The sequence below is a fragment of the Sturnira hondurensis genome, unplaced genomic scaffold, assembly GCF_014824575.4.
Source record: "Sturnira hondurensis isolate 20B ecotype Veracruz unplaced genomic scaffold, ASM1482457v3 Scaffold0015056, whole genome shotgun sequence".
Taxonomy (NCBI): domain Eukaryota; kingdom Metazoa; phylum Chordata; class Mammalia; order Chiroptera; family Phyllostomidae; genus Sturnira; species Sturnira hondurensis.
In genome coordinates, this window is record NW_028087687.1 from 1,348,049 (window position 1) to 1,373,130 (window position 25,082).

The 25,082-nt window shown below is 42.3% G+C and overlaps 1 protein-coding gene across 14 annotated transcripts in view; it reads left to right on the forward strand.

Moving 5' to 3' along the window:
• APBB2 (amyloid beta precursor protein binding family B member 2) overlaps positions 1 to 25,082 on the forward strand; it is a 321,139-nt gene that overhangs the window by 67,012 nt on the left and 229,045 nt on the right. For 12 of the 14 annotated variants that reach the window (XM_037064275.1, XM_037064261.1, XM_037064269.1 and 9 more), the window contains exon 3: positions 23,804 to 23,905. The gene's annotated coding sequence lies outside the window, so the exon portion shown is untranslated. Of the gene's footprint in view, positions 1 to 23,803; positions 23,906 to 24,011; positions 24,130 to 25,082 lie in introns of all 14 variants that reach the window. The other 2 variants (XM_037064262.1, XM_037064265.1) reach the window with 1 other exon arrangement.

Consider the following 25,082-nt stretch of genomic DNA (forward strand, 5'->3'; position numbering starts at 1 on the left):
CTGTCAGCATGCTGTGATATCCAGGGGCAGTGGTTGCTGGGGGAGTCGGACACTCCTGTGCAGCCACATAGGGAGAAAAGGAAGAGGACATTTTTTCTTGCACATTCCTAACTGTTTCCATTCCCACTCTGCATTCCCTTTCTGGGGACTTGGAACCTTTTTTTGCACTGATTGCCATGGGAGCTCCCTAGAATTTGACAATGGGAAGGATCCAAGGTGTCCCACTCTATCATGGTTTGTGACTCCCATCTGTCTCCTGCTGTCCTAGTATTCTCAACTGCTGGTATTCGTAGTTAAAAGCACTGCTATGATCTAAATGAATCTATACCCCTCCCCCCACCCCAATTCATATGTTGAAATCGTAACTCTCAAAGATGATGGTAGAAGGAGGAGGTGACTTTGGATATTAGAAGGCGGTGCTTAAGTCAAAGGGTGCAGCCCTCCTCACAAATGGGATTAGGGGTTCGCAAGAGGTTCCAGAGGACTCTCAGCCTCTTCCTTGCTGAGAGGACACAGTGAGAAGTCCAGCTCTGAACCAGGAAAAGAGCCCTCACCAGAAGGCGACCATGCTGGCACCATGATCCAGGATTTCCAGCTTCCAGAACTGTGAGCAGTAAATTTCTGTTGTTTATAAGCCACTCATTCTATGGTATTGTGTTATAGTAGCCGAATGAAGAAAGTACCCAGCAGATGATAATCTTCCTCGTCTTCTTTTCCTCCATTCTTTGTGTCTTGGACCGGAGAATGTAGGAAAACGTAAAAGGTCAGCCACACAGATTTTGCTTGCCAACCTCCAGCTTTGCTCTAAGATGTTTCTGGCTTGGTTCACAGATTTGTTGTCTGGAAGAGTCGGACGTGGCCTGGGGTGGGTTGGTTGGCATTTGGTTCTGTGCCGCGGTTGAGACAAAGCAGGTCAGTTGTGATACTTATAAAACATGCAGAAAAAGGACTACTGCCTACAATTAAATTGTCTTCTAAAATAGATACCATCAGAGAGCAATTTGGCAATGTACTTCAAAACTTAAAATCACCAGCAGTTTCATGAATAGGTTCACTTAAAATCATGCCAAGATATTTTGCAAATGATATTGTAGTGTGTTTGTAAAGAATGAAGTAGCTCTATCTGTGTGCTGATTTGGAATTATAATATACACACACACACAAAAACACACACAACTTATTGAGTTATATATACGTATGTGCATGTATCTATATAAAATGAGAAAGTGTTTTGTAGAACTGTATTGCATACCATTTGCCTTTGTGTGTGAGCATGTGTGTGTATGTATGCCGGTATATGTAATTTTTCCTCAAAAGATATGAACTGATTATATACTGGGAAATTTTTTTCTGTATCGTTTGAGTTTTCTAACCATGCTCATCTATTTCTTTTCTTTCCTTTAAAACAAGAATCAGGAGCTAGCTGGGTAGTATAATCAAGGATCATTTTGCTTCATTGTTTTAATATATTCTATAAAACCCTACTGAATGTTTTAGAAAAACTTTAAATTTTTTTAGGTGTTCATTGGTCAGTCTTTTTGACCCTCTTTGCCTGCAGAGGAAAGAGATAATTTCTGTGGACCAACTGGTCGAATTTGTGCTAGGCCAGCGCACGTTCCCTTGAAAGCTCGTTAGTTAAAACATTGAGTTGAGAAAGAGAAAGGGGAAAAAATACAGATGTTTACCAAATGTGATTTGAAGGACAAAGAATCCCATCTTGCTGAAGTGTGTCTGAAAGTGAGCCTTTACGCTCAGTTTGTTTGCTTTCAATATGAGCTTTGGACTGAACTGTGTTTGCCTTTCAGACTATAAGGCTGGAGGTAGCCTTGGAAGTCTCCAAAATCTGATTGCTAATCAAGAAAGCTGTTTGCTAAGAAAGGCCTGCCTGTTTGGACTAGAAGTAATGACTGATGCACAGATAAAGGCAATGTGCCTTTTAAATATATTTTGGCTTCTGTGTTCAGATTTTGCTTTCCTCTTAATTAAAACCCCCTAGACATGGGTCATAGGTCAAAGGAGATGACTCCCTAAACTCTTCCAATAGCAGTAACTATTTAACTCTTTAACTCTTGAGAGGCTTGTCTGGAAACTGTTGTATTCATTTCTCTCTGTTGTGGTTTACCTCCTTTGGTCTTAGTTTGAATGCTGAACTTTAATAATAGATAGGAAGACGACAATTTTTCTTCAGAATGTAGGCCAAGGTGGTCTGGAGACTAAACTCATTGTGGCATCTCTTATGTCTATGCTTTTCCATCTGTTATCCTTGATATTTCATTTTTAGAAATCAACAAGCCATACAATTTTTCCCAGCTTCAACAATTTTTAAGTAACGATTTTTCCTAAAATGGTCTGATAGATCATCAAAACTGGTAATATTTATTTTTGCCCTTCTTTTTCTGTACAACTTATATGCTGATATCTGACCTCCTTTGCTTAGTTATGAGAGAAATTATAATCACCATGTTTTAAAGTATTTGAACCATGGGATGGGAATTGTACTCTATTAGGGAGATTAGGAGACAGTGTGCAGTATATACATATGTGTATATATATTTGTATATGTATATAATTGATTATTTATGTGTATACGTAATGTAGAAAAGTTGAAATGACACCACTGCCCCCGGGTAGCATGAGTGACGACACCTGAGCGTCCCTGTGGGTAGAGGGCTTAGGAGCAGGTCCGCGCTCTGCCGAGAGGCCCTCTAAGAGCAGGCAGCGCAGAGGGGAGCGCCCTTCCGAATGCCAGCCCTGTGGCGGTTCGTAGGATGAAGGGAAGAGAGAATCGAGGGTGAGAAGAACAAACTGGAGTTTTGTACAGCCGTCTAGGAATGGGCTGGGGCTTCATCATTATCAGTGAAAAGGAAGAAAGGCAGATGTGTTTCCAAGGTCCCGTCTGTCACAAAGCCTTGTCAACTTTACTTTTAGGCCAGATCCGCCGTTGGCGCCTTGACCCACGCTGCCGTTCTGCCTCACCCGGGCTATTGCAGGGAGCTCCTAACCACTTTCCTTAATTCTGCCCGTGCTTTTCCACGCTCTGTTCTCAGTAGAGTGGCTCCGTAAAAAGTAACTGCACTCTTCTGCTCAAAACTTGCAGTGACTTCTCTGTCCTCATGATAAAAGGCACAGTCCCTTCAATTGCCTGAAAGTCTCCATCTGATGCCCTCCTTGCCTCTCTGACCTCACCTCCTCATATTTGCCGCCGCCCACCCCCTCACCCCCCCACCCCCCACCCCCACCCCAGCTAACTCCACTCCACTCAAAGCACTGGGCCTCGAACACACTGGGCACATGCCTGCCTCAGGGGATTTTTTCTTTCTTTCTTCCTCCTGCATGCTCTTCCCCAGATACCACATGGCTAACCTTTTCTCTTACTTAGTCTTTGATCAGATGTTACCCTGTCTGTGAGACCCGCCCTACACGCCCGGCGTGATGTATTGAAAATTGCAAGCCTGCCTGCTCATCCTTCCCAAATCCTTATCCTTCTTTCCTTTTTTTCCCCTATAGAGCTTACGGCTTTCTAATGTGCTACATACTCTACTTATGTTTTAAGTTACTACCTCTCTCTTCTCACTATAATAAAAATTCCAAGAGGGATTTATAGAAATCTATATTTATAAATATAAACTCCCCAAGCAGGGCTGTTGGTGGAGTGTGTGTGGAGTACTGTAACCCTGTGTCCTCAGGTAGCGCCCATGGATGGTGGGTGCCTGACGAATAGTTGTTGCCTGAATGAATAAGTAGCCTTCAGGAGGCACCGGTCAATCCCTGAGAACAGAAAATAAAAAAGCCCCACCCTCAGAGTACGTGGTCTTCTGGGGAGACAGAAAATAAAGGGTATTGACCTAAGACAGTGTGTTCGAAGTTCTGTGCCCACTGAGTGAAGGAGCAAGTCATTCTTTTCTGCCTCAGGCCTGGAATGTGGGTTTGGACTTTCCAAGGCCCGCAGGTGGGGAAGAGGTGATGGCGTCTCAGGGAGAGGCGCAGTGTGAACGGGAATATGGAGGCGGGTGGTGCATGGAGGTGTTCGTGGGCCAGTGAGCGTGTTTGTGACGCCAGGAGAGTGCAGGTGGGGAGCCGTGACAGAAAACAGACCAGAAATGGAAAGTGGGGCCAGGCTGAGAGGGGCCTGGAATGGCAGGCACAGGAGTGTTGCCTGCCCGTATTTCTTGAGCTCCTGCTATGTGGCAGGTACTGTGCCAGGTGCACAGGCTTCAAAGGGAAGTAAGTGGTTCATTCTTCCTGCTTCGTGGATGTCATCTTCTAGAGAGGAGGTGGTGCTACTAGTTGAGAAGAAAAACGACCTGGATTGTGGCGGTGGGAACGGAGAGGCCAGAAGAGACTGCGGAAGGATCCCGGGGGCTGGGGGGGAGGGGAGGGGCGGGGATGAGCAGGGTTTGGTGAATGGTAAGGAGTCCCAGGGAGGAAAAGAGGGGCGTAATTGTCGAGAACTTTCCTCTTGGATTCCTTCTTGATTGGGTTTCTGAGATGCCCAACATCTGGATGTTTAAAACATCTGGAGACCAAAAGCAAAGGGTTGCCGTTGTCTACTGTGAATCTAGGGTCAAATAGACATCTTTCACGTTAATTACACCTCTTCTGAGTAATACCCAGAAGAATGCTTCAGATTGCTTGTTTTCATGTCTCGCTATATGTAACAGAGAGGAGACTATTACTGTAATTGAGCAAAACTTAAAATCTTCTGCTTTAAGTTATGAAATAACATGTTTTGGCCATGCCATCTCCCTGGCCTTTCCAGCAAATTTTGTGGCTCCTGGGGACAGATGACACTGAATTCTAGCAGCACCTGCAGTCAAAATAGTTCTCATTCCAGAGCCCACATAACAGGGTGTGTTGAAAAGTAATTGAGAGCATAATGTAAGCAGCACATTGTACGCTCGATCACCAAACATTACACTGGAATCTGCCCTGCCCCAAAGCCTGAGAAGCCCTCCTCTTCTCTCTGTCTGAAGATTTTGGTACAGGTCCCCTTTCTGATAAAAGAAGGAGGAGTAGGACAAGTGGGTTTTTTGTTTTTGTTTTTGTTTTCTGCTAGGATGGAAGATGAGGTGCTTAGATGAGGGAAAAAATGCCATCAGAACTGGAATGACCAAAATCTGGGTGGAAGGATAGTCCTAAAAGAGCGAGTTAGTAATGTGTGCTCCCCCACTACACTGTTCATCCGGCTTATTATACTTCAACAAATATAGTTATTTCATGCTTAATTAATTATAGACATCCAGCAGATTAAGGGACCAAATGTATTTTTCTATAGAAAAAAAGACACCCTTAGAAAGGATTTATTTTATTGATTAATGTTTTTCCTTTTTTAATTGTATTTTTTCTTTACCATTTATTCCCCTTATACCATCTTCCACCTGCACCCACCCCCGTCCCCACTGGGGGTCAGCCAGCTACAGCTCAGAGGCCAAATCCAGCCTGCTGCCTGTTTTTTGTATGGCCCACAAGCCTGGAATGGTTTTCACATTTTTAAATAGTTGAAAAAATGTTTAAAAGGACGACTTTTATGACACTTGAATAGGAAACTCCTATTTCAATGTCCGAAAAGAAAGCGCCGCTGGCGCACAGCTGTGCTCGTTTGCGTGCGGCGTGTGGCCGGCCTTGTGTGACGGCAGCGCAGCTGAGCGGTTGCCACAGAGATCCTGTGGCCCGCGAAGCCCACGTTGTGTCTGGCCCTTGGCAGAAAGCCTTTGCCACCCTCATTTGAACAGTTGTTTAACCTTACTCATGTTTTTGATTGTTCACTGTGTATTTTGCTGATTTTGATGTACAGTGTGTTAAATCCTCATGGAAGATGGCACATTATTCCATAAACTCTGCTTTAAAGTTAAACAGAACCTCTTCTGTAGCATCTTCAGAAGCTGCCCGCCGAACATCTTGGTCATGGGGAATTTAGCTGTGGTCATGAAGAAAGCAGACCAGCAGTTCTTTTTATTTTGCTCTAAGAAAATCATCCATTCACTCAACAAACATTTCATGGGTGCTGACTGAATGCCACCCACTGTTCCAGGTAGTGGGCATGGGTGGTGACCCTCATGGAACGGCCCCTGCTCTCTGGGGCCGTGCACTCTTATAGGAGGATATGGACCCTAACAAAGAAATACATAGTATATCAGCGTGATAAGTAGAGTGAGGAAAATCAAGGGAACGGAGAGCTGGAAGCAAGGAGGGGCTGCTTAAGAGGTGGTGATGGGCAGGGGCCTTCAAGAGCAGTTACAGGTGAGCCAGAATCAGTGATGTGAAGACCCAGGAGGTGTCATTTTAGGTGGAGGGAACTGCAAGGCCTGAGGCCCTCAGATGGGAGTGAGCTTGGAATGTTTGAGAAACAGCAGAGCTGCCCTTGAGGCCAGAGTGGAGTGAACAAAGAAAGGGAAGACTGATGCAGAGATGAAGCCAAACATAGACACATATGTGTGTATTTACATATACATGCATGCACACAGAGTGGGGCTCAAGTAGGTTTACAATCATGAGCATGCAAAACAGAACTTATTCTTATATCATTATTAATTACTGTATTAGTTTTCCATATGAATAACTGTAAACCTAATTTTGGGTGGAGTGAGGAACAAGCTATGAAGAGTCCTGAATAAGGACCTAAAATATTTATTTGTGAGAGAGAAGACAAGGTTTTGAGCAGACAGCTGACTTGATTTGACTTTCATTTGTTTTAATCCTTACCCAAGAAATATGTTCATTTATTTGAGAGAGAGAGAGAGAGAGAGAGAGAGAAGGAGACAAAGGGATGGACATTGATGTGAGAGAGAAACATCACTTGCCTCTTATACACGCCCTGACTGGGAATCAAACCTGCAACCTTTTTGTGCATGGGGCGGTGCTCCAACCAACTGAGCCACCTGGCAGGGCTGGTTTACATTTTTAAAAAGATTAGTTAAACGAGTGAGACTACATGAAACTAAAAAGCTTCTGTACAGTAAAGGAAACTATTAACCATATGAAGAGCCCTACTGAATGGGAGAAAATATTCATAAATTATGTATATTGGATAAGGGGTTAATATCCAAAGTATGTAAAGAACTCATACAATTCAGTAACAAAATAACAAACAATCCAATGAAAACATGAGCAGTGGAACTGAATGGACATTTTTCCCAAATACCTACAAGTGGCCATCAGGTACATGAAAAGATACTCGTCACTAATCATCAGGGAAATGGGAATCAGAACCACAAGGAGATATGGCCTCACACCTGTTTGAATGGCTTTCATCGAAAAGACGAGATAAGTGTTGGCAGGGATGTGGAGAAAAGGGAACCCTTGTGCACTGCTGGTGGGAATGTAAGTGTTGGCAGCCACTGTGGAAAACAGTATGGAGGTTCCTTAAAAAGTTAAAAATAGAACTACTACATGATCCAGATATTCCACTTTTGGGTATTTATCTGAAAAAATGAAAACACTAGCTTGAAGAGATATATGCACCCCCACGTTCATGGCAGTGTTATTCACACAATTGTCAGGATATGGAAACACCTAAATGTCTGGTGAATGGATAAAGAAGATGCGAGATGCACATGCAATACACATGAATATACAATGGATGTTATTCAGTGAAGGGAAAGAAGGAAACCCTGCCATTTGCAACAACACAGGTTGGCTCTGAGGGCATTATGCTAAGTGACATAAGTTAAAGACAAATACTGTATGGTATCACATGTATGTGTCATCTAAAAAAAATAGTGTCAAACTCATAGAGACAGAGTAGAAAAGGGTCGCTAGGGGCTGGAGTGGGCGAAATAGGCAGAGGTTGGTAAACAGGCATAAACTTTCAGCTCCAAGATAAATAAGGTCTGAAGACATCATGTACAGCACAGTGACTATAGTCGATAACAGTGTATTATATAATGGAGATTTATTCAAGGAATAGAACTTTAAGTTTCTCTCACACACAAAAAGACCAGATAAGTCTGTGAGGTGATGGATGTGTTATTAACTAGATGGGAGGAATCCTTTCACAATGTATAGGTATTAGCATTTCACCATGATGTACGCTTTAAACATCACTGTTTTACATGTCAGTTACACCTCATTACATCGGGAAGAAAGGATCACTTAAGCTACAAGTATTCAGTATATTTCCAATACTGTGTAATTTATTACAGACGATGATATTTTGTGGATTAAAACAAACAAATAACCATATCAGTACACCAGCCACAGCAGTTAGCTTTATTTAAATGGTTCTGAAATAGTCCTGGGGGGTATGGCTCAGTGGGTTGAGTGCAGGCCTGCAAACAAACCAAAAGGTTGCCGGTTCGATTCCCAGTCAGGGCACATGCCTGGGTTGCAGGCTTGGTCCCCAGTAGGGGGCCTGCAAGAGGCAACTGATGGAAGTGTCTTTTGCGGATTTATGTTTCTCTCCCTCTCTTTCTCTCTCCCTTCCTGTCTTTCTAAAGAGAAATAAATAAAATCTTTAACATTTATTTTTTAAAAAGGTTCTGAAATATTGTAGAGTGATTCTTCTTTGACATAATTGATATCAGGCTGTCAGAAAAATGGGATCAAACCAGTGCTAATTACAGGGCATTACCTTGTTAAGTGAGCATTCAAAGGCATTAGGTCTACGTATTAATTCAGGTCCCATTGGGAAAGGGGTGGTACATTGAAACTGGGAACTCGGGCAAGGGTGTAGGGGAACCACATAGTGTGATGCTCTGGGGCTTGTGGCAGCCAAGCTCCTTCCACTCAGGACCTGATGGATGGGGGGGGTGGGGCAATTGTAGAGAGGCAGAGGGCTCTGTGTAGTGGTCACCTGATAGGCCTGCTGACCTGAGAGAGCTCTGTGGGGCAGGAGTTGTTCTCCCACCTTCAACTCTCCTGTGGGTGTCCTCTCCATTGGCCAAACCCAACCATGAGCCAGAGGGCAGGGGCACCTGTCGTTGAATGGTCAGCCACCTAGAGCAAAGAACAGGGTGGAAAGCAAAGCAGCAAGTGGAAGCTGATCTTAGGAGACACCTAAGACACTTTTTATGAGTTGCAGCTCTGATGCTTGCTCCCCCTGCCCCGTTAGTACCTCCAGGCACACTACATGTGCATGTGTGAAACACACACACACACACACACTCCTGTGTCCTCTGTTCTGTGATCACTTCTGATGAGGGCAGAGGTGCAATTCATGAACTGTGAAATTTGAGGGCATTTCTAACCATTTCAGTGCTGTTTGATTCTGCAGCAGGTGCCATTGGATACACAAGGAAAGGTTTGCTCTGCGTGCCTCAACTCTCATTTCTGACAAAACATTCAAGCACCTGTGTTACTGATGGTAGAATTAAACATTTTACTATTTAGAAAAAGTCTTATAGTTGGACACAGAAGGAAAAAATACAGTGAAGCAGAAATTAAAGCCTCGGTGAATTATATTCAGTGTTGGTTATTCTGCTTAAAAACAAACAAAGCAAGCATTGAACGTTAGCCTCTTTGATCCCAGTGGTTTTAGTTTTCCACCATTGGACATATTAAAACTTTGAAGACACAGAAGTACTATTCAGTAAACTGCTTCTTTCAGCAACTTCTGGGATGTCCTGGCACACAGGAGACCTTGGGTTTCCTTTTAGTCAGGAGCAGTTAACTCTGAATTAGTCACTCTTGTGCAAAGTCAGGAGCTTTGCATTTCATACCAAAGGACAGAGAAGAATTTTTTTAATGATTTGATCTTATAGAAATATTTGACTTTGCATTTGATTCAGATTCTGAGAACCAAAGGTTCTAATAACAAAATGGCCAAATTGGCCAACAAGTCTATAGAAAGAGAAATATGCACATACCAACTTTAGGTGTTATTTTGTAGAGGGTGGTTCTTGTAAGAGGAACTAAAGCTATGTGGATGGTAAGACTCACTTTGCTTCTCCCCTTTTCTGGAATCTGGATGAAAACCAGGACCTGTGGCACCTTCCCCAAATGTTTTTGGGGCCGAATTGGAAGCATCACTGAGGACTCAGGGGGGAAACAAAACTCTCTTTTCCAGTTATGGTTATCAGCCATGTTGTAAAACAGAAATATAATTTATTTTGCTTTAAGATGAAGGAAGAAAAGCCATCTTGAACTTCCCATTAGCTTTCAGGAACCAAAACAGGGCATGTTTCTTGTTTCCCTGCTTTTGCCCGGGGGTAAACTTTGCATCACAGGATCATTCATGTGATCGTGGTCATTCATTGGGTCTGGGGGGCACCCCCCGTGGGAGACGTTGTGTTAACACTCAGGGACTGTGAGCATGAGCAAGGCCATACCCTAGGTTGGATGCATGAACAGATAAATGACCTGTAGAGAGAGAGAGCACCTCCAGAGAGGAGGGCAGAACTGTGGAAAATTACAAGGGGAGAGAGCACCTGCGTTGCTGGCTGGAGAGGGCAGAAACACAGCTGGCCCTGAGCCACGCCTGGAGGGGTCCTGAGTGGGGCGAAGTCAGCAGAGGTGGATTCGAAGGAGTTCTGACTTCAATGATAAGCCTTGATTTTCCTTATCTATAAAATGGTGATATCTCTACCACCCTTATCGCAGTACTTTTATGAGACTAAATTACAAAGTGTCATTGTTTATTATTGTGGCTCATGTTATCAAACGGTGTCTGTTAAATATTTACTTATTTGTCATGCTCTGTGTCTTTCATGGCTCGGCTGTAGTTTTCTAAGAGTTTGATCTAAAGTAGAGTTGCTGTTACTCATGGCAGTTATGAGGCTAGCTCCACTTAGGGGGCTTTATATGCGGGAGTCTACCAGATCTCACACGCGCAGTGGAGAGAAGCCCCTGGCCAGGGGATCCGAAACTTCTCTTCTTTAGGCAGAATAAGGTGTGCTAGGGTTAAGGATGTTAATGTTAGATGCCTGAAGTTCTGGGTTTGAGATGGCTATAGAACTTGAGAATTGGGACTCTGATTTTTTTTTTTAAAGTATGAATACTTTTTTTTTTTTTTTTTTTTAAGAAATTGAACTTCCTAGAGTCTTTCTGAGGCTTCCTTTAAGAACTGGAGTTCACTTAGAGACTTGGAAGATGTGGTAAATTCCTTCCTGGGAACATTAATTAAATGGGAGTGAATTATGCTGGAGAAGTTGGACCCTGAAGCATGTTAGTGTTGTAGGTGGGGAGGGACATACATGGATGAGATTAGGTTTTAAAGACACATGCCGCACATTCAGGTGGAGATCCCAGTTTGAGTCCAGTCCCCAGATACGCCCCATCTGCGCATCTCGGTGTCAGCCCTTTGCTAAAGGTGACTGGACCACTCTTTGGTGGGATTGCTGTCAGAGGTGCCGTATGAGCCAATCAAGAAACCTAACCTCATGGTCACGTGCTTTTTTCCCTTTTTTTTAAAGTAGGCTTTTTTAAAAGACTGGCTTTAGATTTGTAGGAAAGTTGAGACAGTGGTCCAGAGTTCTCACATACCCTCTCATCCCGATTCTCCTGTTTTAACATCTTACATTAATGTGGTACGTTTGCTACAACTAATGAGCCAGTATTGACACAGCATTATTAACTAAAGTCCATAGTTCAATTTTTTTCACTTTTATTTTTATCCGGGTCAGAAGCTGCCCGTCTCCACTCACCATGTCATTCCGTCCCATTGAGCTGTTGTTTCCTGACAGCAGTGGCTTCTCAGCAGTGCGGGTCGGGGAAGTCAGTGAGCAAGGGGCTCTGCTGGCCTGAAGGTGCTCAGTGTACTAGGGAAGGACCAGGCTCCGAGCAAGTGACATGCACCTGGTGCTTCGGAGTTTGGGAGCAGGTGGAGCTCCCTGTGGACGAAGCTGGGAACTGCCATTTGCTTACCTTGTGGCTTAGGTAAGTTAGCCAGTCTTTCAGAGCCTGTTTTCTCATCTGTGAAAAGTGGGCGATAACAGTTCCCACCTGAGTGGGGAGGAATAACATGAGTAAGTGAAAAAACACACTTGAGAGTGTATATACCAGGGCCTCACGCGTGGGAAGCTCTCGGTAAATGTCAGCTTCCGTTTTCTCCTTGCAAGATGGACTGCAGTCGGTGTGTGGAGGGGACCCGGGTGTTGTGGGGAGTCAGAAAAGGGAGGGGCCTAAGTTGGGGTTTAGGAAAGTTATCCTCGAAAGGACAGCATTTGAAGTGGACCTAAAAGAATAATTAGTCAACTCTCACCAAAATGACTGACCGGAGAGAGAAAATGCCAGGTTGAGAGAATAAAGCACACAAAGGTTCAAAGGTGGGGAGGTGTGACGCAGTGCCTCTGGAAGAAAGAAAATCGTCTGCTGTAGATGGGTGTGGTCTAATGTGACAACACAGTGGGACAAGGTAGATAAAACCGCAAGGTCATATGTGTTTTCTTATTGATACAAATTTGAACTTTTCATTATAAACATTTTCAAATATAGGAGAAAGTAGAATAGGACAGTGAACACCCGTGGACTCCCCATCTGCTTTTAACCGTCATTAACATTCTTTTCTGTTTATTTCATCTGTATAAATGTGTACGTATTATGTTTTGCTGAAATAAATTGTGGATATCATCACCGTTTACCCCTGAAATTTTATCCTTTGTCTCCAGGAAATGAGGAAGCTGCTTTACTGTTATGACCCCTAACAAGGTTAGCAGTTGCCCCGAAATATCATTTAGTAACAGTCTGTAGTCAAAATTCCCAAATTTACCCCCCCAATTCATTAGCTTTAAAAAATTTGAAAAATCAGAATCCAAGCAAAAGACCATGTGTTACTTTTTTTTTTTATTGTTGTGCCTCTTAAATCTCTTTAAATTTAACATTCCAAGAAAGACAGTAAGACAATTAAGCTTTGGGGTGCTGAGAAGGTTATGGTGCTTTCCTCCTCTTTTGCGCCATCTATCATCAATGGACTTCAAAATAAAATCAATATTTCTGGCTAAGATGGAGGTATAGGTTGACACACTTTGCCTTCTTGCACAACCAAAAGAAGGACAACAACTAATTTAAAAACAGAAAACAACCAGAACTGCCAGAAATTGAACTGTATGGAAGCCCGACAACCAAGGAGTTAAGGAAGAAACATTCATCCAGACCCGTAGGAGGGGCAGAATGGGCAGCTGTGATGTAGAGGACACATGGCAAGGTAGCAGCTGGGGGACCTAGTGGTCCCACATTTGCATGGGGATAAACTGGGAAGAATAACTGGGGAGGGGGGTGATAGATCATGCAACCCAGGGTTCCGGTGCAGGGAAATAAAGCCTCAAAACCTCTGGCATTAAAAATCCGTGGGTGTTGTGGTGGTGGGAGAAACTCCCAGCCTCACAGGAGAGTTCACTGGAGAGGCCCACAGGGTCCTAAAATGTACACAAACCCACCCACCCAGGAATCAGCACCAGAAGGGCCCAATTTGCTTGTAGGTAGTGAGGGAAAAGCCACAAGAGCCCAGCAAATGGCATCGTTCCCTCTCAGACCCTCGCCCACATACAGCGCCACAACGCAGTCAAGTGGGTTCCCCTGCCCTGGCAAGTACCTGAGGCCCTTTATAACATAGTAGGTGTGCCCAGACAAAGATACATGGCCCAAATGAAGGACAGATCAAAGCTCAAAAAAAAGAACTAAGCATTGAAGAGATAGTGAAACTATCAGATGCAGAGTTCAGAACACTGGTAATCAGGATGCTTACAGAAATGATTGAGCATGGTTGTAAAATAGGGGAAAGGGTGAAGGCTATGAAAAGTGAAATAAAGGAAAATGTATAGGGAACCAACAATGATGGGGAGGAAACTGGGACTTAAATCAATGGCTTGGGTCAGAAGGAAGAAGTGAACATTCAACCAGAACAGAATGAAAAAAGAAGAATTAAAAAAAATGAAGAGAGGCTTAGGAGCCTCTGGGACAACTTTAAATATTCCAACATCTGAATCATAGGGGTGCCAAAAAGAGAAGAGAAAGAAACTGAAAACTTATTTGAACAAATAATGAAGGAGAACTACCCCAATCTGGCAAAGAAAATAGACTTCCAGGAAGTCCAGGAAGTTCAGAGAGTTCCAAAGAAGTTGGAACCAAGGAAGCACACACTAAGGCACATCATAATTACATTACCCAAGATTAAAATAAAGGAGAGAATCTTAAAAGCAGCAGACAAAAGGAGACAGCTACCTACAAAGGAGTGCCCATAAGACTGTCAGCTGATTTCTCAAAAGAAACCTTATAGGCAGTAAGGGGCTGGAAAGAAGTATTCCAAGTCATGAAAGGCAAGGACCTACATCCAAGATTACTCTATCCAGCAAAGCTTTCATTTAGAATGGAAGGGCAGATAAAGTGCTTCCCAGATAAGGTCAAGTTCAAGGAGCTCATCATCATCAAGCCCATATTATATGAAATGTTAAAGGGACTTATCTAAGAAAAGGAAGATGATCAAAAACTATGAACAGTAAAATGACAGCAAACTCACAACTATCAACAACTGAATCTAAAAAAAAAACAACAGAAAAACCTAAGCAAATAACTAGAACAGGAACAGAATCACAGAAATGGAGATCACATGGAGGCTTATCAGCGGGGCGAGGGGAAGGGGGAAATGGGGGAAAGTTACAGGGAATAAGAAGCTTAAATGGTAGGTACAAAATAGACAGGGGGAGGTTAAGAATAGTATAGGAAATGTAGAAGCCAGAGAACTTATATGTACAACCCATGGGCATGAACTAAGAGCGGGGAATGATGGTGGGAGGGAGGGTACAGGATGGAGGGGAATAAACGGGAGAAAAGAAATTGGACAACTGTAATAGCATAATTGGTAAAATATACTTTAAAAATAAAAGCAGTACTGATTTTCAATAAAATACATGTAAGGAAGTCCAGGTAGATTCAGATTTCCCCCAGTGAAGATGATGACTGGGATGCTAGTTTCGAAATCTCAAGCGGTCGCACTTCACTAACTCAGCATATGCTTACTTGTCTGGAGTCGTCTGGCACTAGACTCACTGAAGTCGACAGAGATGCGATGACTCATTGTTTCACTCAGTAAGCTGGATGTCCAGTGTGTCTACGTTTCAAAGATATGAAACCCCTCCTGAATACTACTGTGTAGACATAAAGAAATGATTTTCAGTTCCACTATATATATATATAAGTCTTCCAGACAGTAAGTTCTAATCCTTGTGGGTAATTTCCCAGTGAGTTTCACAATATTTCTTTAAGGCCAAAAATCAGTTAGGACTGTGGGTGGCATTGTGCTATGAACACCTGCAGTCTGTAATGGGAAACTCTTATCTGAAAGTTGGAAGAGAGTTGAGTTGGAAAGCAGAGGATGCAGATCCTGGGTAGTTCCACTCTGACCAGAACAGCCTGGTTATGCCAGGGGGCGGCTGGGCCACTTCTTTGTTTTGGGCCCTCCCAGAGTCACGAGAGGAATGGCTGGGCAAGTGTCTGGAAATGATGCAGGTATTGGAGTGGGTGTGAGATGCCCACCTGCCAGGTCTGCAACTTCTACAACTGACAGAACCACCCTGGCATCTTTTGGAACTCCCTTGAAGGGGAGTTGGGTATTTGGGGAATATTGTCTTGCAAGTGTGCACCCTAAGTTGCCTTTTCCTCATGATCTCTCCATATTATGCTTTGGAATTGGGGCTCCCTGAGGCTTTCTTTCCACCTCACTTGCAGGTGCACGGTGAGTGCTGCTTTCATTGAGTCCATCTGGCCTCGTCGTGGGACCCAGCCCACCTCACCTCTGCTGGGAAGACGCACTTTCGCCTCCCATTCACCTTTCAGGAGGTTCTGTTGACCCACTTGGAAGAGCTTCTGTGTAGTTCCTGCTCATTTTGTTCTCCTGTCCTTAATTTGTTTGCCTTCTATTGTATTCCAGCTGAGTGGATTCTTTCTTTTTCTTTTAAGGGAAAGGAACCTGAGAGAAACAATGCTTGTGGTAGTGACTGCTTGTTAAGTGTAATTGCTGTTTTATGTTAATCTGCATGTTAGAATGAGTACGTAGGGAATTGCTAAATTCACCAACCTGTTATCTCCCGAGTCCTTTTAAATATATTTGTTGCTTAAATAAAGATTTAGCCACGCACAGTGAAAACGTCCAAACGTACAGGTTTTTATGCACGTGTATATGCAACATTTAAAATTTTAATTTCCATCAGCGAGAGTCATTATAGAGTACTTGGGAATTATAGAAAAGCAGAAAGCAGAAACCCAGAGATAACCAGCATGAACACTCTGTGAATTTGTGTCTTGTCATTCTAGTCTGCATGCTGTATCTTTTTAAATGGGCATAATTTTACCATAGCTGAACATTTGCTATTCAAAATGGCTAGAACATTTTGCTGCTCAGACATGTTCTGTAGATCACCTGCATTGGCATCCTTTGGAAGCTTGTTCGAAATGCGAAATCTTGGTCTCCATCTCAGACATCCTGAATCATAATTTGTACTGAATGACCTGCCATGTGCATTGATGTCAGAAGCTCTGGAACGCAGTCTGTGTCCTGGTGGTACCGAGGGCACCACGTGAAGTAGATTAGACCCAAAGGGCAAAGACCTATACTCTCTGTTCTTTTCCATTTGCCCCCTGCTGCTCTGGACTAAAACAGTTTCCCTCCATATATGGTAAAGATAAAAATGAGATTAAACATTTCCTTAGCAAAGCAGAGCAACCCAGTTGAGAGCCCCAGCTGTCTCATGCATCAGCATTTCATTCAGTGAACATGCATTAAGTGCCTACTATGTTTCAGGCCCACATGAAACATATGGGTGTTTCATGTGCTCTGTCATGTGCTCTGTCATGTGCTGTCATGTGCTCTGCTGTTAAGGCTCATGTGTACTGCATAGAAACATACAGAGGCCAGGAGGGTGGTGTGGCTGTTTGTTAAGGTTAGGGTCTAGAGGTCAGAAGGAACAGATGGTCTCTGGGCTGAGTCCTGAAATATGAATCGGTGAACAGAGTTATGAGCATGCTGGGAGGGCACGAATTTGGATAAACTGGATGCCTTCCTTCAGGGATGGTCTGCTGGATTTAAGGACAGGAGGCGGTGTTTAAAACTATATGAAGCACTTTGATATTAGGGTAGAACCTGAAGACCAGGGTCTGAATGTTAACTTCACAACTTGGTGATTTCACTTGGACAAATTTATTTTACCTGAGTAGCCATTTCTTTGGTAAACTAGGGGTAAAGTAACATAAACTACTTCACAGAATTACACTGACTTAAAATGAGATCAGCATAGCAAAGCACTTGCTTATAGCGGGTGCAGAATCGATGTTGTGTGGCAAAGATATTTTTGAAAAGTGCTATGTGAGTGCCGTAGACAGAATATTGCGGAAGAACAAAGAAAAAGAATTCATTTCTGCCCCAAATATGAGAGACCTGGGGGCCAACACAGTCTTGAGGTCGTGGACAGGGAAGAGAGGGTGTGAAGAGTGGGCCACCGGGACCTGAAGTAAAAGGTGAAGCTGCAGTTTCAAGCCTGGATGGATGAAGAAAAGAGGTACCAGAAGTAAGAGATCAAGCTTGGTGAGGGGCATTCCGTGTCCCGCAAGCTGAGCTGGGGGCAGCTACTGAATGCTGTTGGTCTGGGTGCCTGTTTGCTTCAGCGGGGTGTTGTTCAGACACGTCCTGTGCTGGGGTTGCCCCGGGGGTGGGCACAGGATGAAGTGCCCAGCCATCTCTGGTCAGGGTATTTGGTTGGCACAGATCTTGCAAACGGCCTCCGTCTGCCTCATTGGAAATGTCCATGCCTGCACAGCGTTTCTCATCAGGATGGGACACAGGCAGATTTTTTGAAACCTTGAGACCTAACTGTTCTTCAAAATGGGTGGAGGAGAACCAAACTTTTCTGTTGCTAATTTTCACCCATTGTCATCCTCGCCCTTGGGTTTCTTTTTCCTTTTTCCATCTTCCTTCCCCCAGCTAACAACCATTAATTGCTATAGAACAGAAATGAATTGGAAAAAGTTTTTTGAAAAATGAACTAAATGCTTGAATACCAGTGGACTGTGTTCCTATTTGTGTCAGTCTCCTGTCAACCGTAGCTGTTTTATGATCTCTCTTTATAGGGAAGAGATACAGCCTACAAGTAACCATGGTTACTAGTTTTTGTATGTCATGGGTAGCCTGCGGTAGAAGATGCTAACATTTTGCCAAATTTGCTTTATCTCTGCGTCTCTGTTTTCCTCTCTCTCTCTCTCCCGCTCTCCTTCTCTTTTTCCTCCTCCCTTCCTCTCCCCCTCCCTCTTTGTCCTCCACACACAAACACATAAACACTTAAAATTTTTCTTAATAAACTGTTTGAGTTGGTGTAGAGGTATGACCTCTAGCACAAGAATATTCTCCCATATAATTCATAATACCATTATCACCAGAAGTATTAATCTTGCATATAAATAATATTCGAACACTTATTCAAACTTCCCCAATTATTCCAATAATGTCTTTATAACCCTTCTCTTCATCTAAGATTTATCAATAGTCATTTGCTGCATTGAATGGTCACCCTGTTTTTGTCGTTCATGGCACCGATACCTTGGAAGATTCCAGAGCAGTTGTCTTGTACACAGCCTAGATTTGTTTGTTACTTTATGATTGGATACAAGTTAAGTATTTTGATACAGATTAAGCGTTTTGATGAATATACCACATAGTTGTCGTGAAGACACCTGGCGTTCAGTTGCCCTGTAACTGATTATGTCAACCATCACCAGGGTCAGGTGCTCTACCAGAGCTCAAAGTGCAGCACCTTCTCTCTTAGGGAAGTGGTGAGTAATCTGGGGGGTGACGCTCTGAGACTGTGTGAGTATCCTGTCCTAGAACACCCGACTCCCTAGTGGTTTTAGCATCCGTTAATGATCCTTAAGTGAATCAGTTATTGCACCGGTGGTTCCAAAGTAGGATTTTCTATTTCTGCTGTTTCTTTGGTGTTTAGTAGCTCTCATTCTGTGTAAAGATGAGCTTTCCACTACCCTCTTTCATGAACATCTATGGGTCTATGGTTCTTTTGTATTCATTGTGTTATAATTCATCCATATCATTTTGTTGTTGTTGTTCAAACTGATGAACAGTAGAGCCCTTTCAAGGCAACCCCTATGTCCTTTTGTTGCCTTTTGTCATGTATGCATTGATATTTGAGCAATTCCTGCTTTCTGGCCTAGTAAGATGCTCTAGGCTTATCTTGGACTTTCCTTGTCCAGTACCCAACTATTTCTCCAAAGAGCTAAAGGGTTTAGAAACCAAGATCTGGGTAATTTTCCTTAAACTTTTTCCTTTCCTTAAATTTCCCTATAATTCACAGAAAGTTAAGAGCCATTAATCATTTGTTTAAGATCCCCTCCCCCCAAACTTCTGCTAAAATATTCCTATAAAGGCCTTGGGAGTTCAGAAGCGGGAAGGAAAGGACCAGCGAGAGGAAGAGGTCATCGGAAGTCAAGGTCTTCGGGCTTTGGACCAGAGGTGGCACGGTGATGTAAAAGATGATGTGCCAAAGACCAATTTAGATTGTGCTGGAACTCTGCCTGGGGGAGACGAGAGAGCCTGAGAAAATGGTTTCTGCTTTTATTCCAGGTAGACTCTGAAAACATTGGTTTCCCTTTTTGAGTATCTGGTGATGCTCCAAGACTGTTCCCCTGAGCTATACATATGCCGATTCTTAGAGCAATTTAAGAAATACAGGTTTCATCCTGAGAGTGCCTACGTGCTCTACATTTTCAGTCAGTGTGAGATGTGTAGAGATTGATGTATATTTTATCATGTCTTCTTTTAAAAATGAAAATTCATAATTCTTGAGTACTCAGTTAAATGTAGTATCTGAGTTTACTTGCTGATTATAATATTTGGTTGCAAATTATTAAAAGTAAAAATGTGCAGCATTTTAGGCAGCAACTTGTGAGGTACAGAAACCAAGAATTTCAAAGTCATTTTCCAAAGCAATCAGCATGCATCCGATAAAATGAGAGTGTCTTGATAGCAGTGTCTCTGAGGGGGATCTTGAACTTGAACTGACTGACTTTTCTGGAACTCAGTATCTCCTCTGTGTTCTATTTTTATATATAACAGCATAATTAAAATGTCCATTTGCCTATTCTCTTCTTTCAAACTGAACAAAACATGATGCCAGTAGCTTTTGTTTCCATTTTATAGGGAACCTATGAAAATGCTTAAAAATACACAAGCAGATTTGAAACAGAAGGGTTTTGTTTTTGTTTGTTTTTTTATGGAAGTCAGTATTTTTGGAAGTAAAAGGAACAAAACAAAAAAGCAGAGACTACTGCATCTATGCTTCGTGCAGCAGGAATATGGTTATTATTCAGATGTATACACTGAATGTTTCAGGTGCTTTGTAATATTATGAAACAAAACCACAGATACACAGGCTTTTAATCTGCAGTACATTTTTGAGAATGGAGAGCTGCAGGAAAGCAACTGCTCTGTGCGGAATAGGTACTGGCTGTAGGGTACCTGAGGAAGGTGAACTTGAACATGGAAAGGCACACATGATTTAAATGTGCTGCTTAGCAAGCATAGGTGAGTGAACAATCTGGGGGCCAGATTGTCCCAAATCGTCCCTTGACTCCTGAGGACCCTCACCATTCAGTTCTTATGTGATGTCAGCATGTGGGGTTAAACCGAGCACACTCATGACTAAGGAGTCACTGTTTTTGGCAAATGGATTATTTGCGAAGTTACATTTTGTCATTGTCAGGAACATTTTAATATAACTGAGGTCTGTCGGAGATCATACAAATCAGTTTCTCTTTTCTTACTTTCCGTTTAAAACTGCCCTAGTGAGCGATCATCCCGATGCCCAAATCCTCCTCCTTATTGTGTGTCCTTAATCTTGGTCTTGTTTGAAAGGAGCTGTAGCCAGAACATAATTTCTTCATCCAGAACAAAATTTCTGTCAGACATTAAGACAGCTTGTACAGAATTATATAATTTAAAAACATCTTTCATCTGTATTTTACAAAGTCCATGACTATTTTAGCCAGTAAAAGCAGATTATATATTGGACTCTGCAATGGATTTATATATTTTTCTGGGTTGCCCTTGAACCGCAAGACAGAAACTGTATACTTTTTTTAAAGATTTTATTTATTTATTTTTTTTGAGAGAGGAAAAGAGAGAGAGAGAGAAACATTAACATGTGAGAGAAACACCTACTGGCTGCCCCTCATATGCCCCCCCACTGGGGACCTGGCCTCCATCCCAGGCATGCACCCCTGACCAGGAATCAAACCAGTGACCTTCCTGTTTGCAGGCCAGTGCTCAATCCACTGAGCCACACCAGCCAGGGCAGAAACTATATAGTTTTAAGGGTTCAGTCATAAGACTGGATCTGTTTATACTCACGGAGAAAGCTTCTGGTGTCCTTGTTCCCGGGCTGGTCTTCATTCTGTTGTGTAGATTCTAATGTGAAATTAAGGTGGGGATAAAAAGAGGTTTCTCCACCAAATCCTTTAGTCTTACTTTCATATAGCATATTGTTATTTTTAATTATAAAGGTAGATGTTGGTTACTGTGGAAATTTGGGGTACTACAGGGGAAACGCAAAGAAAGTAAAAACTGTTCTATTCTACTTCTATTACCTCAAATTAGCAGCTATTCAAATGTTGACTTTTTTTTCTTCTGGTCTTTTTTGAAAGATACAGATACTTTAAATGACATTGGTACCATATTGAACACATTGCATTAGAGTCTGCATTCCTAATGAACACTGCTTAAACACGTTTTCCCATTTAGTATCTTACAGATTTTAAAAGTCTGATTTTAATTACTGTTGAGCACTTCAGTTTTTCAAGTTGCTTGAAACGACATTACTTATAATGGAAAACTTCTTAGTACATATCTTTATGTGTATGTATATCTTACATTTTTAAAGGGTAAATTCAGAGTCTTTAAAAAATTTATTAGTTTAAAGGAATTAAAAGTAATTTAATTCAGCTTGTCCTTTCTAGCAGTCATGGTTAAACCTTCTTATAAGCAAGAATCTAGCTTCCTAACACCAACATCTCAGTCTTTACAGGTTGGTGTGGTAATAACACCTTATCTGTCCAACGCCAGTAGGGGCCTTCTCATGAATAAACGTTTCACGTAACTGAAACTTAAGGGTCCATGCTTGGTCATTGTGAACATTGTGAATGAGAATCTTTCTAGAATTGTATTCATATGCTCCTGTTCCCTTTAACGTCATGAAAAGATTTAAAGAATCAGAATTTAACCACTTCTGGTTTAAATCACAGGCATCCTTACAAAGACTAGTTATCGTACAGTCAGTTCTGCTACAATATGACATACGCGTTTCTAAAAACCACCAGGCTGTGCAAAATCATCAGTAAAACCCACAACACTTACGGGGTAAATACAGTCAGGGACACAGCACTTGAAGACCTTTATCGGTGTTCACTAGTGATAATGTTAAAAAATAAGATCTGAATAAAAATTGTAGCACAATTTTACACGTGTTAGGTTGTTAAGGAATAAATAACTGTGGCACTTTACCTCGAAAAAGCCTGACCTTTTCTTGGGGACTAAGGGCTTGGAAGGGTTGCAGTTTGTGAGTTATTCTCAAGTGGTGGAAGGAGGGTTTAACTGAAGTCGGAAGGGAAGGTGGGGCTCCCAACGAGGATGGTGTGGCTCACAGCACACTGGTGGAAACAGGTCGCTGGTGCCTGTTTGCAGCATGGGTGTTTGCATCGCCTGTGTCCTTATGCAGCTGCGTCCTGCCTGGGTAGAGTCTTCTGCTGTTACCTAGTGTTGCTTGCAATGACATCATGCATAAATGTGTGAAATTCAAGTCATGCCCACATTGTTTCCTACCATATGAATCTTGGAACAAGCACAAGGTTCACAGCAGAATTGAGTACACTGTGGTAAAACGGTGATGTGTGGGCGATATTCTGCTCATCTCTATGCTACAGAGTCAGTGCATGTAAAACAGGAGAACCTGGCCTGGGAGTCAACACATCTGCATGTTGGCAGGAAACACTGGCATAATAACAAAAGATGCCTATTGATGTTTCTGGGATTCTGTCTGCTTTCCAGTTATGACCGCCTACCGTGGCAGTTTTCTGCCTTTGTCTGATTGACCTATTTTCAACCTCTCGTGGTTCACCGATGAACTTATTATGCTTCTTAGAATTCCACATAACATAAGACCCAGAATGGGAGAGCACAGACTTGAGGTTATAGTTTACCCATGGCATCTGTTTTACCTACCCAATTTTTGTAATCTGTGAATGCGTTACTACCTGATCATTCACAGGGTTGTTGTTGGGGAAGTAAACTTTTGTTTTAAGTGAGGTTGCTGTCATGCAGAATTTTTGGATTTTCTGTTTCATTAGAAAAAAGTGAATGGGACTCTTCTTATTCCCACCTGCTGCAGTGAAGGGTGCTTAAGTGAAAACATCTGAAGGGCATTTAAGAGTTGTTGGTTTTCTTGAGGTTATTGCTCGCTTCTATCACAACTGCCTCTGTGTTTGTGAGATGAGCTTGTCTGGGGAGGGGAGGGTGGGCGAGCGTGATTTTGGAAGACCTTCCCTCCCAAGTCATGTAATTAGAAGTCCAGATCCTCCCTCGGTTGATTTTTATGAGTCCCTGAGCAGGACATTTTTACCATGAATGGTTGCCAAGAAGTCTTGCTGATTCCTGCTTTAGTAACTTTAATAAGACAACAGATCAAAATACCGTCTAGATTTAGCAAGCCTTGTTAGTGTTGTCCCAAAGAAAGGTAGCTAACAAAGCTCATCATTTAGATATTCCAGCGAAATCTGGGTTTTAATTATGCAGTGAGAATCTGACTGGCTATGGGGTGTTGTGATTTTTAATTTCTAATCTGACGTTGAGTTTTGACTTTTTTTGTCTCTATTCCATTTTCAGATATGTTTGGGCTGCCTGACCTCGTCGAGTGATTACCATTGACAAGACTTTGTGGGAAAAGGGAACTTGCCTTCTGAGCTTTGTACCAAAGACCTGGGAAAAGTATGTAACCTTCTAACTTGCTTTTAAAAAATCCTGTTATACTTCTTTCAGGAAATTAACGGTGGTTCTGTGGCCTTTCCACTTCCTTTCTTTCCTGGCTTTGTAGTTTTATGTGCTCTTACGGATTTGAAACACGGGAAGGAGCTCGGGAGACCTTTGCAAAAATCTTCTAAGGAGACTTGGATGCCTCTCCTCATTGTGTCATTTCTTTTGGGCTTCAAAAAGTGAGTCCTCACAGTTGTGGTGAAACCTTTTATTAAATGTGCAGTGGGGGGATTAAACTTTAAAGATACGGGATTATAATGTGGTATGACAGAAAAGTGAGTCCGGTTTTTTGACCTTTGGGTGTTTAGACTTTATATAGGCTCTTTGGTTCTGAGTTTTTAGAGTAATAGTGAAACCCATTTGACTCTTTTCTTGCTTGGAAAGGAAAACAAGACATAGAGTCACTTGTTCAGTAAGCTCCTCGTGTAGCTTGGCCTTGGAAGATCTAATGCACCTGTCAGTTTTATTACTTTATACTTTTCCGAGGTATTTTAAGATATGCTAATTTAGACATGTATGCATGGTTTTGCTATCTTTTAGAAAAAGTTGCTGGAGGCTATAAAGTTCAATTTTACTCTCTGATCTTTTCAAAAGATAAAATGGGCTGTAAGGATAACAAAGTCAGTCTGCTTTGCTGTGGATACTATACTATACTACACACACACACACCTCCTTTCTGGCATATTCCAGAAATGGTATCGTTGACGGTGGGAATGGCTCACCACCCATTTAATTACTAGAGTGTTTTCTAGACTTCTGTGCCTTGTGTCTTACAGTTCCTGTGCATTTCCTACAGTACAAAGGAGCTAGTTGAAACATGGCTAACATAAAGCAAGGCAGAAAATAACTCTGCTTTAGAAGTTGTCTAAAAGCATTAAATAATAAGATAGGATTTGATCAGATTTTATTGTTATATCGTATTTACTATAAAGATAATTAAATTGTGTATTTTATAATATTTATGATCATAAGGTAAAGGTCTTTAATTATGAATCCTATTTGAAGTTTAAGATTTTGTTTATTTAGTCTTTTAGACAGAGGGGAAGGGAAGGAGACAAAGGGAGAGAAACATCATTGTGTGAGCAAGAAACAGGTGCCTCTCACACGCCACCAACCGGGGACCTGGCCTTCG